Raw genomic sequence first — 16,278 nt, 5'->3', positions numbered from 1 at the left:
ACCATCAAAGACCAGAACAGAAAAATTAATGAAGGATATAATGATATTTCAAAATGAGTGAGTCAGGAAGTTGATGAATCTCCTGGGAAAAAAAACGACTATATATAATGGAATTGTTACCATAAGCACATATGCTAATCTCTACTGAGCGGAAAGCGATGGTGAAGGCTCTTAACATGGCAAAGGATAATAGTGCAGATGCTGATTGACCAACAAAGAATATGAAGTCAAATAAATAATACATGTTAAATACCTTTAAATATATATTAATAAATATATATATGGTAATTAAACATATCAATGTACCTGCACACAAATATATAACAGTTTCCTTAATTTAACTTTTCCTTGAAAGTATATATTTTTTAATTTATCATTTTAATTCATTTTATTAATCTTTAATTTTTTTAATTTTTATTAGTAATAAATCAAAAATATATATTTGCCTGTTATTAATTTTGTTATTCCTTTTACTCAATTTCTTTCTTAATATAAATTTTAAATACATTTGCATGATTTATCAGCATAATATAGGAATATGCCATAGATATATCAAATAATTCATTTTAATACCATTTGAATGTAGTTTTGTTAAATTATGATTTTAATGGGTTTAAAGGTAAAAAAAATATTAATTTAAAAATTGTTATTATATAATTTAAGGTATTTTTTTTATTGAATTCTAGAAGAAAAAAATTACCTCATTAAATATAATTATATAAAATTTATCATTTCAAATAAATATTAGTCAAATTACCTTAAAAATATAATTTTATAATATAATAGTAAACAAAATAGTAATTGAAACCTATCTTTGCATAAAATATTCACTTTATATTTTTTTATTTTTATTATTTATATTATTTTCAATAACTCTTTATAAATTTCAATTTTCTTTATAAGTTTTTTAAAATATTTTTTTACCTTAGTTATATATATATATCCTAGATTAGTTGTTTTTACACATTTATATATAGTTACTAAATAAAAAAGTTCTTATTACTTAATTTATTTGATTTTATTTCTATTTATTAATTATTTTTTCTTAATCAATTTTTATAATATTTTTGAATGATGAATTTAAATAAATAAAATGTACATGCTTAAAATATTCCTTAATGGTTTTCTTATTTTTACCTTTTTATAACCATTTTTGTTCTTTTTAATTTGTTTGTTTCTTCACTTTTATAGCTATTAAAAAAATACTTTTCCTACTTAATTTCTATATTTTTATTTTTATTTTATTTAGTGTCTTCTCAATATACGTGCCTGATATTTTTTAAATTATAAATGTAATGAATAAAAGAATACAAATAAATTTTTATTTTATTTAATGTCTTCTCAATCTACATGCATAATATTTTTTAAATTATAAATGTAATGAATAAAAGAATACAAATAAATATTCTTTTATAAGTATATCATATACAATTAGGGGTAAGAATAGGGCAGACCAACCTACAGGGACGTATAGCCTAACCTATTTAAAGTTAAATCAGGCGGGGTATATTTAATAAAAAAAGAAAAGACTTAAGTTTTTTTAAAAGTCTATTTAATTAAATAGGTCAGACTTAGGCTATTAAAAATGAAACTTTAGTAGTTATCATTACATTTACTAATCATTGATTAAGTAATTAGCATAGAAAAGAGTAAAATTCTCGAAATCCCTTACTAGAGGAGTGTCAACGAAGGCATACTAGTACATAACCTAGTTAGTTTTTATAGCCTTAGTAACAAAATTTCGAAAATAGAAACCAATAGGGGACTTCTTTCCAAAATAAATATTACCAACTCAGATAGTAATGTCTAGAACATTTACTTTTTTATCCAAAAATATTGTTGTAGTTCATCACAGTAATTTCTTCCTAAACTTTGGAGTAAAGCAGTGAAAATGCTTCAATTCTTCAAGGAAAAGGATGTAACAAGAGGCACTTCGAATGGTTCATACTAATATAGATCCAACTCTATAATCAGGTCGGCGTCATTGAACACTTAAACCTCTGAGTTGTTCTTGATTAAGAGGAAATAACGATCAGTTTTCTCATCAAAAGGGAAGAAACCAGTACTAGATGGAAGAAACATCATTGCAGCTGAAACGAGAGTGAAATTGAGAGAATATGAAATTTTATAATGAAATTGTGCAAATGGAAGAAACGACCGTTGGATGACATACAGTCGCACAACATGCTGAAAATACTCCTTACTAATAACAACTTATTTTATAAGAGTCAAAAGAAAAAAATTGTTTCCTTTTTTAAAATTGAAATTCATCCAAATTTTATATATTATTATTACTATTATTTTAATTTTTACTTTAGATTTTGGTAAAATTCAATTATTGGAATTTAAAAAAAAAAGTTTCCTTATTTAGAATCAAACGTTCATTGAATCTTTTTATAAATCAGACTAAATTATTTTTTTTTTTATTTTTTGTAACTTATATTATTTTTTTATTTTGCATAATATTTAATGAATATTTAAAACACGTGACAAATATAATAATTTGAACGAATTCATTCATTGTTATTTTCTTAATGTCAAAATTATCCTTGTTTGCATATTTAGTTTTCGCATTGCATTTTTATTCGATATTTTGGTTTTAATAAAGGGGAAGAAGTATACTCTTAGAGAGAGTAGAGTATACATTCACTTTACCTTAGGGGGAGTTTAATCACTCCAAACATATATGTGTTGTTTTCTTTTACCACCTCCATTAAAAGATGTATTATTATGATAATAAAATGGGAGAATGTCAAACCTTATTTTATAGGTGATATGCTTTTAACAATACTACCAACTTTTTTTTTTCTTTCGATAAGCACTTGTATTAAACGCACAAGGGGTGCAACCCAATACAAAAGGAAACGGACAAGAACACACTCAACGGCAAAAGAGAAAAAAAACTATCCTACGCACCAACAAAAGTGCAAGGATTACAAAGCCAATCCTCCTTCGAGCTATTTCCCCTACCTTTAGCAAGAATAGAAAACCAATCCCAACCCAAATTCTTAATTACAATCAAGATTTCGGTAGGATTCCAACAACAATCCTTAAAAATAACTTTATTCCTTCCCAATCAAATGCACCAACAAACCAAAAGCCAAAGAAAAGCAAAAAATAGCGGTTTGACCACCCCCCTTAACTTCTCACAAATATAATCCACCACCCCAAACCCCATCTCATTCTTTAAGGTATCATCCATCGCCCCCACATCCACCTCCAAATCGGAGCTCAACCAATTAAACACCTCCTTCCACACCTTTCTCGTATAGGCACACACAAGAAAAAGATGACCCTCCGATTCATCCTCCAAACCACACAAAGGACAAAAAAATATCACTAACAATTCTTTCCATACCTCGAAAACAAAGAGCCCGTCGAGTAGGTAAAGCATTAAACAATAATCTCCACCCAAAGACTTGAACTTTACTAGGAACACTAGCTTCCCATAATCTTTTTAACTCTAATTTAGACCCGTCGTTCAAAACAACATCCAAATTCTTCTACGGGAATTGAGGAATAGGAGAGGAAAAATTACGTTAGAAAGAGGCACCTTATTGTATTTACATTTTCAATGTTTTTTTCTATTTTTAATCTAAAATAAAATTAGAAAAGAAAATAATTAAGGAGAGGGAAACTAAAAAAAGAGGGAAATTCTGGCGGGGTATATTTTTTTGGGCTTGAGCCACAGTTTGAAGTGAAAATTTTAATGCCGCGGTTTTTATTTGCGCCTTAAAACATCTACAATTTGTTAAACGTGGCAAATGAAGAAAATGCCACACTTTCATACTCTGGATTCAATGTTTTAAAACATATGTCTACGATTTAAAAACTCTGGCAAAAGCTTGTATGTGAACAAAAGACACGCTTTAAATCTCTACTTTTCGTCAAAATACCCCTCTTAAATAATTGGTTTTTTGTTAGAATCCTATTTAGGAGAAATCTCTCCCCGAATATATGCACTTTTGACGGTACTTTAACCTTCCACAAATGGTTAATGGACTTCACCACTTCTGCGAAAAGAGGAGAAACATATCCCTTCTCACAAAATAGCTCAAAACAGGATCTGACCGAAAAAGTCTTTTCGGTAACTATCCTCTATTCAAAGGTATCCGATACATTTTCATACAACTCTCTTTCCTGAACCGTGGCAACAAATTCCTGCCAAATATCCACCGGTAAAATACTAATGTCTAAAACCATAGGAGAAAAATTCCAACTCCAAATTGTCTCTGCCCATTTCTCCAACACCAACGAGAGTTCAACCATATTACTCTTTCGACGATGTCTCAACCTGTCGAACAACACAGAGGCATTAAACTCTGATATTATGTGTATGTTAACCCCAAACCTATCTCTAGAATCTAAAGCTAACATATATCCCCCTAATCAAGATTCATGAGCTATATGTCTAAACCAACACAAATCCAAATCATTTAAGCAAAAAGATCAAGGAAACACCGACAAGGATTTGTAAAGCAAACTGTATACAGTAATGTAGTAACAAATATACATAGGTTTCGAGTAAACATACTAACAAACCCAACAAATACATAATACATAGAGATAAGAGAAGAAGAATCACAAATCTCTCAGTTTGTCAACTCCGATTGATGAGCAATCAGACTCTGAATCATCAAAATGAAAGCTCCATTGGTGTTTTCAAGCTCTCTCTATCCAAAAATGATTGTGATGGTGTTGGGACTCAAAAATACCCAACCCATACCTAAAAAAAATTGATTTCCCCTATTTATTAAATTTCAAAGTCGTAGGGCGTGCTTCGTGCCCTCAGAAGGGGATTCGCGCGGTCTATGCTTTCATGAAAAAATCAGCACTAATGTTTTTGCCATAACTTGAGAACTGTAACTCCGATTTTGCACCCGGTTCGAAGCGTTGGAAAACTTATTCAATTTCCTATCTAACAATGACTAAATATCAACAAAATTTACGAATTCCTATTCTTTGATATGAGCCTTATTCGTTGATGAATTGCTTAAAATCGCGCGTTTGAAGTCGTTTCTTCGACACTTTATTGCTCATGCTCAAAATACGCATTAATACCTAAAAAATGAATTGAAAACTATCAAATGGTACATAAATATATCGAATACTCGAAGAATACATAATATGTACGAATATAACGAAAATATACTAATTCACGCACAAGTTGAGGAAAAATAGACGATAAGTATCGTAAACTATATACAAGAATAACTACACTTTAACACTTATCAACTACTATGAAGTATTTGCTTTAGTAGCAATATTGAGGACTATTCAACTAGTGGTAGCCTTGGCATGGAACCAAGGTTGATCGACATTTCATTTAGATGTGAAATCAGCATTTATGAATGGTCCTTTAGACGAAGAGGTCTATGTCACACAACCTCCAGGGTTTCTAATTCAGAAGGACTCGAGTAGATTATATAAGTTGCACAAAGCGCTCTATGGTCTCAAGCAGGCACCTAGGGCATGAAATAAGAAGATCGACTCATACTTAGTCGAACTAATATCTGAAGAGTGTCATCCTTATGATCCCAAGAGATCTCAATTGTAAATGCATCCAATGAATCTCCGCAAATGAAGACGAACTAATAACGAGTTCGTTATTTCCCCTTTCTATTTATAGAGTAGGCGCCAAATTGAGGTAACATGTTAACACTACAAAAAATGCGCATGGATTGCGGGGGTTTTTATTCGAATTTGAGGGGGTTTATGACCTCCGCAAATTGTTTTGCGGGAGTTATAAAAACTGCCGCTTATTCGATTCCCACAATTTATCTGCGGGAGTTCTGAGTGACCGCTGGTGTCAAGGCAAATAAATTGGGGCGGTTAATTTGTAGAGGTTAATAACCCCCACAAAATGTTAAAAATTGTAAAAAAAAAATAATTATATTAGTTTAACTTTTATATAAAAAGAACATAATAATTATATTAATAAAATATATTCACATAAGAAATTCGATAAAGTAAACAATATAAGATTACATCCATATCAAAATACTTCACTTATAACAACTTATTACATGCATATCAAAACTACTTCAACTATAATTATGCATCTAACTAGCTAAGCAATTCTTGAAGAGATCTCATGTAGAAAATAATAAAAGATGTCTCTATTTTCTTTAACCACATGTTTGAAGTGTCCCATAAAAGGTGCCAGAATAAAGTTTTTCCCATCCAACCAGAAGTGTAATTCCAGAGGCAAGCTGTTGACAATAATTAGTTAATCAACTCCAATCAAAAAGAATTAATACAAAAAGAATTCATACAATTTCCTAGGAGTACATTCGGGATAAAAAATTTAGTTATGCATGTCGTATATGTGCTTATATTTAAGTAGTTTCTATAATAGAAGATTGAGTAATAGAAAACTTTACATAAGCTCGTAAACTATTCTAAGAAGCTTACGAAAATTCGTTGAAACTGGCTTATATGGGCTCATAAAGCTAACATCATAAATTTCTATGCCCTCTTTATTGTTTTTGAAAACTATTCTATGCTTCCTTAAAATCTTAATCATATGCCATCCTCTTAAGTCCTAAATAAGCCGAGAGACTGGAGATTAAACAGGGTGTACCTGAGATGTAATGAGAACATAGACATAGCCAATTACAAAGGGAGCACTAGCAGGGCTTGAACATGATGAAACAACCTGTAAATCAAGTATGTTATCATTAATCACAACTACATTTATTAACATAGCATAATTTAACCACTTGTTATTTTTCGTTCATCATTTGGAACATTTCAAACTGTTGAGATATTATGTGAATATTCTGTTGTAAATGGAACATTTAATAATGTGTAGTATTGAGATAACTTTGAGTGGTGCAATTAGTGAAGGCGGTTTCACCTATTCCCTCTTTTTAACTGGATGTAAGCAACAGTTCTTATGTCTGATAGAAATTCATAATAGCAAAACAAGAAAGTGTTGTAGACTATCAAACCCAGAATCAAACAATCCCCGAATAAACTAGGTGTAACTTGAGCCACACCAAATCTCAACACATGTCAAATAATAATCATTGGCTGACATGTGTAATGTTGTAGATTGTAAACTGCCTATACCTGAAGTAATGCATCCAGCTTGTTCTCAGAACCAGAAAGTTTAAGAAAATCATGACGAGCGGAAGAAATCTTTTTATGCATCATGGAAGTGCGCAGATGGACAATGCCTTGAAACTCCTCGTCAACCAGATTTTGCACAGCTTGCAAGGTTAAAAGAAGTCAACACTTTGCAACTTCACTATCAAATATTAACATGAAAATTGTTCATTAGATTTATATATAATATAGATTGTCTAGTGTTCATTAGAACAAAGCACTCATTGTTGTCAAGTAGAAGGTATGGCACTATAGCATAGCAGAATTGGAACGAATTGCTATTGTTCCACAATACACTATTAAGTACAAGGTATTATTAAATAGCCATAGGCGAATTAATTTTGTAGGATACTCTATCAACTATTTTCAAGAATTTCTTTACTGGTGTAGAAATAACAGAGATGCTTACAATATTTAAAACTAGACCATATGAAGAATCCACAAAGTTTATGGATACTGACTGTTCAACCACATACATGCATTAACAGAGCTAAAAAATGTATACATGTAAAATGGTTGAATTCAAGCCAAGCTAGTAAGGAATTAATAAAGACACAGAAGGCCCTTCTCCATAGGAAAATATCTCACTTACTAATTATTGAAACAACAATAAGCATTATAAGCTTAATTCCACACATAAACTACAAACCTCTCCACGGATAGATTCAAAGAAGTGTTCACATCAACTTGAGTCAGCTGTAAGCATAACAAGAAAATAACTTATTAAGAATTATGAACCTCCATTGCTACAACCTAGATATGGAAAAAAATTAAATAGTTACTCCAAGCAAGATTTAATGGAAATGTAAGAATCCCAAACTACCTTTTTGTTGATGTTTGTGCAATAAATTATTTTAGAGCACATCTCACTTTCATCTTCAAACTGAAAAACGCAGCACTGTGACAAATTTAAGAACAAAGGAAATCAATTTCAAAAGTAATGAATGAATAGTTTTGGTACTTAGAAAATAATGCGAAACGAAATTAAAACTAATAAACCCTAAATTCCTAAATCAAACCTCTAATCTATTGATCATTGAATTGAACTCTCTTACTATTCTATAATGCTTTAATTGAAATAGGGAAGAGAGAAGACTAGATTTGTATGGGGGTTTTGCAAACAAGATTTTAAAGATTGAGACAAACCCTAAATATAACAAAGAGAAAATAAAGAAAACAACCAACCTTAATGAAGAAGAAGATCGGATAATAATCCATGATTGTTGTTAGTAACAGAAGAGAATGGAATGCCAACGGTAGTGAGCGAAATCAATGTCGTCTTGTTAGAAGCAAGTTAGAGAAGGAAGTCGTGTTGTGAGAAGCGGTGAAATGCTTAAACTGAAGGGTTTCTCTGATTTTTTATTTATTTTATACATATATACATATATATGTTATTATATAATTATGGTTTGTATTATATATTATTATAATTAATAATTAATAATTAATATAAATTAAAACTAAAATAAAATAAATCCATATAGTTTTTTTTTGGGTCAACAATTGCTACAGTTTTTGTAAATAAAGAATCTGATGCCAAAATTTTAATTTAAAAAGCATATAAGAATACAAATTAGAGTAAAAATGTGCCACGATTACGGGGGTTTCAAACCCCCGCAAATTGCTCTATTAGTTTTCCCATAAAATAGAGAATGTCAGTTTTCATTCCAATTTGCGGGGGTTTTCTAAACACCCCTCAAAATAACCGCCGCAATCAAGCGCGTTTTTTGTAGTGTAAAATTCAATTTCATTTCACTCATTTATTTCATATACTGACTTCAGTGTTGGAGTGTTAACCCTGCAACCCACCACTCCACCGTGTCAGAAGCTACGATCCACCGTCAACATCGTTCATCTTCTCATTTTTTGTTCCAAAATTTAATATAAAATATGCGCAAATATATTGAATTGTGTTACAATTTTTTCAATTAAAAAATATGATTAATTATTTATTTATTTTAATCAAAACCCGCAACCCCAATTTAACACAACCCATAAATGAACAGGTTTATTCGGTTCAGTTTAAATAGTAAAATTACAGGTTGGATGATGAATCCAATCCATTAAAATTTAAATGGGTTATGTAACGGATTATGCTAAAACTGGTCCAATCCAACATGTGTAGACCCTTATCTTTCAATGGTTGTTGGCTTGTTGCTCACTAGAGTTCATAATTGTCTTCACGAAAATTGTTGTTGCTGGCCAGGATTCAGAAATTTTTGTTTTCGCAAAAAGAAAATAGTTTTTTTTTTCTTTTGACTTACAAAATGGAAAATTATGTTTGACATTAAAAGAAGGAAATAGTTCTAATTCATGAATGCCACCCACCCATTCGTTGGTGCTTACTAGGATTCTTTAATTTTGATTTCTCAAAAAAGGAAACTGTTTTTTTTCTTTTGACTCAAAAAAAGAAAATTTTCTTAAACAATTAAAAAAAGAAAAAATTTAAAATTCATGAATATCACCTTATCGTCGTTGTTTACTATATTCATGTATTTTGATTTCTCAATAAGAAAATCATTTTTTTTCTTTTTTTACTCTCAAAAATAAAAAATTTCTTTTATAATTGAAAAAGGAAAGTGTTAGGATTCATGAATGTCACCCAATGATGGTTGCTTATAAGGATTCTTCAAATTTTAACTTTCTTATCACCTCTCTCACTGGTTGGGGGCATGAAGCTCATGTGACAAAATTTTGTGTCTTCCTTAAACCCTAAATTCCACATCTAAAAAATCCACAATTTCTTTTAATTTTCCTCTCATTTCAACTGCAATGGTTTCTTTGCTTCCACCTGGTGTACATTGGCTTATCCCCTCGGAAGATTCTTGTTCGCTATTACCTTGTTAACAATAACAACGGAGAAAATTCGGTGAACTTGTATGAGTCTGACCCATTTGAGTTTTCTCATGACTCGTTATATTTCATCTACTAAAATATTTCTTTGTATTTTACAGGCTCCTTTGGTTGTTTTCCACATTTTTTAATGTCCTTCGGAGATGGATGAAGATTTTGAATTTGGGCATTTATCTGATGCTGATGAGATCGATGTTGAAGAAACTTACGATGAGCGTGATGATCTTCTACCTATGGATGCATCCAATCATAAGGTATGATATATTTAGCTTTAATATCAATATTTTGTCATTATAGTTACAACTTTACAATGCTTGAATTTTTTATATATCAAATTGCTATTCTGTCTATTTTATATTGTAGTTGTCTTTAATTTTCTAGTCGGACTAGTGGAATTAAAAAACAAGAGAGTTTTATTGAAATTTTCGAGGTTTGTTGTTAAAAAACTCATCGTAAGCCACAAATTAGAAATCAACAACAAACCATAGTAATGAATAATACAAAATTTATTCCTAAAAATACTCCAAGATATTCTTATATAGTACTATCAAGATGATTACTAATATTCCATCATTTGTGAAAAAATAGGATGGCTACTGCTAGAATTTGGTTTAGGGTCCAAGAAGAAAAAAACACTTTCTTTCAACTTTATAATTAAGGTTTTGTTAGTTTTCTAAGAATAATACTATTATAAGTATAGAAAAACTTGAATTACTTTTAGTTTTTTGTTTTCAAAATTTGTTTTACAAATTTGTTTTGAAAAAGTGTTTCTGAAAAGAGAATAAGAAAAAAAAACTGTTTGGTAATTAATTTAATTTTATAAAACTATTTTTAAAATGAAAATAAGAAAACTTGCTTGTTAATTTTTTTTAAAAACAATTTTTAGGAAGAGACTAAAAAAACTCTTTGATAATTTAATTTTTGAAATCTATTTTACTATATTCAGTTATAAAAGTAAAAAAAAAAAATTATGATATAGTTTATGACTTAAATATTCACCTAATATACATTTAAGAGTAAAAACTATAATAAAATGCAATCAAATATAAATAAAATAGTTTTATGTACTTAATGTTAAATAATGTCATTAATGAGGAATATGAAGGTAGGACCTTGATAACGTATTATCTCTCTTTTTAGTTTTAAGAATTTTTTCTCAAGTTTAATTTTTCATATAATTAACAATACCATTAATAAAAACTTGCAAAACATATCTAAGCTGTTTCTGTTTTTTGGTTTTCAAAAAAAAAAAAAAAGAAAACTAGTTTTCAAAATTGATATTTTAAAATTGTTGTTTCAAACAAGTTTTTAGTTTTAAAATTTTTAAAAACTATAATAGAGTTTTCAAAAACTCAATCAAACAGGGTCTGCGTAGAATTTTCCTCGAATGATATCAATAATCAAACACAACACTCAAAAGAGATAGCTAGTATCACAACCTCGGGCAAAGAAAAACATGGCAATTATTCTTGAAATAAACTTCAAAAACGAAAAATGTCTAAACCAAAACTTGGCATAGTATCAAAATATCAAATTTAATATCTAACACCATGAGGAACATAAAACCAAAACTTGTTAGTTTACATCTTTTTAATAATATAATATTTTCCATTAGTTAATAACAATTTTTTAAATATAATGTAGAATAGAAAAATATATAAAATCAAGAAAATAAATAATTTAGTCTAATTTATTTAAAAGATTCGATGAACAATTAAACTAAAAAAGGAGACAATTATTTTTAACATAATTTATTTAAAAATAGAAAAAAAAAGTTAAGAAACAAGTAATCTAGTCTAATTTATTCAAAAGATTCAATGGACATTTTAACCTAAAGAAGTAAACAGTTTTTTTTTTTTAATTCCGTTAATTTAGTTTTAATAATATCTAAAGTATAAATTAAAATAATGTTAATATATATCATTCGGAAGATGTTGTTATTAATAAGAAGAATTAGTAGCATGTTGTGTGAATATATTCTGCCTGAAGGTTGTTCCTTACGGCGATTATATAAAACTACAAAATAAAAATGTTATTGTTTCAGCCAATACAAATTTGCCATGTCATTCACCGATGGGAATTTGAAGCATTTGCAACCCGATGTCCTGTCTGGCCAAATTTTAACTATAAAACCACCCTTATGCACTCTCATTTTCCACTATCTACATTATTCCATTCTAAAATTTCACATTTTCTCTCAATTTCATTCTCATTTCAGCTGCAAAGGAGTTTCTTCCATCTAGTGTTGGGTTTTTTCCGTGTGACGAACAAACTGTTGGTTATTTCCTGGCCAACAATAACAACCTAAAGGTTCATGCTTTTAATGGTTCTGACATATTACATAGTTGATCCTATATTAGTATGACATCTTTGAACTTCTTTTTGTTACGTCCTTTTCCTTGGAGCAGTAGAGGCATTTTTACTACATTACTAAAAAATTTAAGGAAGAAATTACTGTTAGGCACTACAACAGTGGTTTTTGGATAAAAAAGAAAATGTTCAAGACATTATTGTTGGAGCTGATAATGTTGTTTTGAAAAAGAAGTCCCTTTTTATTTTCTATTTTGTAAATTTTGTTACAAAGGCTATCAAAATTAATTGGGTGATGTAAGAGTAAGCCTAGGCTGAAACTCCTCTGGTAAGGGATTTCGGAAAACTTACTCTTTTCTATGTTCATTGATTAATCAATGATTTTTAAATGTAATGATTGCTACTAAGTACATGGTTTTAATTATTATGCAGATTCCTTTTGTTGTCTTTTATGTTTTTGAGTATCCATAAGAAATGGATTTGGAGTTTGAGTCTGGGACATATTTGTAGTTAATGATGGTGAAGATGTCAGGATGAATGTTGTTAACCAGAAATTCGAGAAGGTGTTGTTGTGCCAATGATGAATGAAAAGAGGGATGTTTCTATACTGTTGGACAGAGAAATATCATGAGATCAAGTTGTATCCCCCACTTCTTGCATCCTTGGCACAACAACACCCCCCTCGAGATTTTAGTTGACATCATTCATCCTCACATCTTCACCCCTATCTACTTCATTAACTTCATACATGGGCCTAAAGTTAGACTCCAGATCCAATTCTTGTGGGCAGTAAAAAACACGGCACATAACAAAAAATGCGTGTAGCATAATCAATACCAAATACTTACTAGTTATCATTACGTTTATTAATCATTGATTAAGGAATGAACATATAAAATAGTTAGTTTTACCAATTCATTTATCAAAGTAGTGTCAACCAAGGCATACTTATACATTATCCAATTAGTTTCGATAGCTTTAGTTACAAAATTTCTAAAATAGAAAATAAAAAGGGACATCTTTCCCAAAACAACATTATCAGCTCCAATAGTAATGTCTCATGCATTTCCCTTTTTCATCCTAAAACCACTATTGCAGTGTCTACAAGTAATTACTTCCTCAAATTTTAGTATAAAGCAGTAAAAATGTCTCTGATGCTCCAAAGATAAAGACTAACCAAAAGTTACAACTTTACAATTTTCTGTCATTATGAAGAAAAGGAGATTATAATTACTTACAAAGGAGGCGAAACCAGATCGTGGAATGGTGGCTACGATGGCTCACGGCTTCTTCTTCTCTAACGGTGGCTCACGTTCTTCTTCTTCTCCAACGGTGGCTCACGGCTTCTTCTCCGACGGTGGCTCACGTTCTTCTTCTCCGACGGTAGCAGCGATTTGAGTTTTCTGAGTTTGGAGGGCACAACGATGGCAAGAGAGAAAGAGGGAATTAGGGATTTTGTGAGGGCAAATACGTTTTGTCTAATTTTGATTTTAAAAATTTTAATTACGAAACAGCTAAGAAAGCGCTTTTGAAAAGCGCCTTAGTACCCATGGCTATACCAGCGCTTTTTAGGGTAAAAGCGCTCTTGTACCCCTATAGCAGCGCTTTTGAAAGCGCTTTCATAACCCACCTATAAGAGCGCTTTTGAAAAGCGCTTTCGTAACCATGCCTTTACCAACGCTTTTGAAAAGCGCTTTTGTAACCATGCCTTTACCAGCGCTTTTTGAAAGCGCTTTCGTAACCCCCCCTACAAGAGCGTTTTTTTTAATTTTGTTTTTAGCGAAATCTATACCAGCGCTTTTTTCTAAAAGCGCTTTCTTAGGGGTGCTGCTAAAAGACAAATTTGGCATAGTGATACATAGATTCGTCCTTGGACCCATAAAATTGGGAACTCCAATGAGATTAAGTAATCTCATCCATATCATGTTGTTATTTTCAAGTAGGATGCAAGAGCTGGAGAATCGGCAAGAAGACCCGAAGGTTGAAGAATTAGATGTCTGATTGATAGTTATATTGTGTTTCTATTATGATTTAGTTACTGGACATTTGTTGTATTATTTCTTATATACTTTGATTTAATACATTTCTGAATGTCATTTAGGCGGTGATTCTAGATGGTATTATGCAGTAGTGTTACAATGTTGAATTTTCATTTATCAAAAAGTTAACAAATAATTCAATTGACTTGCAAAAAGAAAATTGTTTTCATTGACAATTTAAAATGGAAAATTGTTTTCTTTATGGCTTGATGATTGTTAATTACTAGGATTCATGAATTTGATTTTTTAAAAAGAATTTGTTTTTTCAGTCGACTCATAGTCAAAAATTTGTTATCTTTGTCAATTAAAAAGAAAATTGGTTGTTGTACACTTAGATTATGGAATTTGATATTACTATATGGTAGTTATTTGCTTAAACTTTTTGAGACAGAAATATTGTTCTCATATCTCATTACAATTTTGACCTCTCCTTAAATTCTTCTCTCTCACACTTAGACGTCATAATCTCACTTAGTTTGTCTTTCTTTTCATTTTCAACTGTCGATTTTCTTCCACCTGGTGCTATTTTCATTCATCTTGATGCGATTCTTATTGGCTATTACCTTGCCAAAAAAACAATGAAGAGCTCCAGCATATGATTAAAGAGATGAATGTATATGACTCTGATCCTTTCGAATTTCATCTTGCATCATCCTATTCCCTCAACAATTATATGTAGTTTTATTGTTTTACTACAAAAATTAACGTGGAAAGAACAATTTGTAAAGCCGATTTTTTGAAAAAGTGATATGTTCATGAAATTACTAAAACAGATAATATAGTCTTGGGAACTAAAACTCTTTTTGTTTTCTATTTTGTTAAATCTACCTGTGATTCTGAAAGAACCAATTGAACTATGTATGAGTATACTTTGCAGACAAGTGGCGTGCATGAGGTTTGGGAAAACTAACTCTTTTCTATTCTTTTTGACAACTCCTAATCACTTTCAATTAATTATCTTACATACTCGGTATAGTTGGATGTGGATAGAAAGTAATTTCAACAATTAACTTAAGATAGAAAATATATAAGTGGGGCCATTGGCCCTCCTTTCTCACAAAAAAAAAAGAAGAAAATATATAAGTGAGGAAAATTAATTTAAAATAAAAAAATTAACAAAGATAGAAGAAATTTAAATAAAAAATAATTTAGATAGAAAATTACATAATATAGAAAAAAAATTTAAAATGAAAAATTATATGATAGAAAAAATTAAAACATAACTGTTTAATTTTTAATATATAAATTTTAAAACAAAATCATATAAGATAGAAAATTTTTAAAAATTATTTAAGATTGAAAATTTAAAAAAATATATAGAATAGAAAATGTAAACTTATCTTATATAGTAAAATTTTAAAATAAAATTATATAAGATAGAAATTTATTTAAAAAAAATAGTTAAATTCCTAAGAAGGAATTTTAATAATTTAATTCTAACAATATTAAATATTCATTTATTTAACTCTAGCAAAAATATAATTTAGTTCCAAAAAAAGAATTTCATTAACGTTATAAATGAATATTTTTCATTAAAAAAGAAGCAGTTAATTAACAAAATTTTCAACATTAAACGAATAATATCTCTAAACTATTTCCTTTCTGGCACATTCTTGCTGGTATTTATATTCATTCTGCTCTCTTTGTTTATCCAAAATCTATCATTTCATTTCTCTCTAATCCAAGCCAAGTCCAGTCAAGCCAGTACGAGTAACATTTTGTTTTGCATCTATATTTTGTTCTGTTCTTCTTGGTAGTTTCAATCCCTTTGATTTTAAAACAATATATAATATGTTAATTGAGATCATCAATATGCATATTTTTATCGCAGACAGGCTGGCTGAGATGATGAACAAATATTAATCTATTTTTATTGGAGTTTGCTCTGATCAGGGAGCTTATCATCTTTATCATCTCACACTAAGAATTCATAATAGCTCTAACTTTGTCTCTCATTTCATTTGAA

The 16,278-nt window shown here is 29.7% G+C and overlaps 1 long non-coding RNA gene across 2 annotated transcripts; it reads right to left on the bottom strand.

The window, feature by feature from the left end:
• Window positions 1-5,969: 5,969 nt before the first annotated feature.
• Window positions 5,970-8,448, bottom strand: LOC131641772 (uncharacterized). 2 transcript variants are annotated; one of them, XR_009295612.1, is made up of 6 exons: window positions 8,296-8,448; window positions 7,934-8,008; window positions 7,760-7,806; window positions 7,075-7,252; window positions 6,584-6,658; window positions 5,970-6,212 (listed from the first exon to the last, which is right to left on the bottom strand). It is a non-coding gene; the product is annotated as an uncharacterized LOC131641772 (long non-coding RNA). The 2 variants fall into 2 exon arrangements; XR_009295613.1 differs by having other exon boundaries at window positions 7,075-7,214.
• Window positions 8,449-16,278: the final 7,830 nt, after the last annotated feature.

The sequence above is a fragment of the Vicia villosa genome, unplaced genomic scaffold (assembly GCF_029867415.1).
Source record: "Vicia villosa cultivar HV-30 ecotype Madison, WI unplaced genomic scaffold, Vvil1.0 ctg.004066F_1_1, whole genome shotgun sequence".
Classification (NCBI taxonomy): Eukaryota; Viridiplantae; Streptophyta; class Magnoliopsida; order Fabales; family Fabaceae; genus Vicia; species Vicia villosa.
The sequence above is the reverse complement of the archived record's forward strand: the minus strand, read 5'-3'. Positions and strand labels throughout refer to the sequence as shown.